Source organism: Helianthus annuus, chromosome 17, assembly GCF_002127325.2.
Source record: "Helianthus annuus cultivar XRQ/B chromosome 17, HanXRQr2.0-SUNRISE, whole genome shotgun sequence".
Taxonomy (NCBI): Eukaryota; Viridiplantae; Streptophyta; class Magnoliopsida; order Asterales; family Asteraceae; genus Helianthus; species Helianthus annuus.
Window position 1 is genome coordinate 80,018,397 of NC_035449.2, and position 633 is coordinate 80,019,029.

At 42.7% G+C, this 633-nt stretch overlaps 1 non-coding gene across 1 annotated transcript; it reads left to right on the top strand.

Annotated features, from left to right (window-relative positions):
* The first annotated feature begins 294 nt into the window (after nt 1-294).
* Nucleotides 295-401, top strand: LOC118489635. Its single transcript, XR_004887653.1, has one exon. It is a non-coding gene; the product is annotated as a small nucleolar RNA R71 (small nucleolar RNA).
* Nucleotides 402-633: the final 232 nt, after the last annotated feature.

Consider the following 633-nt stretch of genomic DNA (forward strand, 5'->3'; position numbering starts at 1 on the left):
CAAGCCATAACCGAGGCCGTTTTTGTGATTTCTGACTTTTTGATTTTCGAAGAGAGGGCCTCGATTTGGGCTTGTAAAGAAGTGCTTTCGTCTACCTTATGGGCGCCTGGGGCAATAGATTTTGTGCCTCGGGGAGTGTGCCACTGAAAATTGTTTTGCGCAATTTCCTCAATTTGATTATAAATTTCATTTGGGCGACGATTACCTAGAAGTCCCCCGGAGCTAGAGTCGAGTGTTTGTCTTGTGTGTGGCAACAACCCATTGTAGAAAGTGGATACTTGTTGCCATACCGCAAGACCATGATGAGGGCATTTTCTTACTAGCTCCTTGAACCTTTCCCAAGTTTCATATAAGGATTCCCCATCCTCTTGTGAGTATGTATTAATTTCAGTCATTAATTTAGTCGTTTTAGAAGGAGGGAAATACTTATATAAAAATTTTTGGGCTAGTTCATCCCAAGTGTTTACCGAACCACTTGGGAGGGTGTTAAGCCAAGCCTTAGCTCGGTCTTTTAATGAAAACGGGAACATTCAGAGGCGGATGGTGTCGTTTGATGCCCTATTGATTCGAAAAGTATCACATATTTGCAAGTAGTTGGTAATATGTAAGTGGGGATCTTTGTCCGCAAGCCCA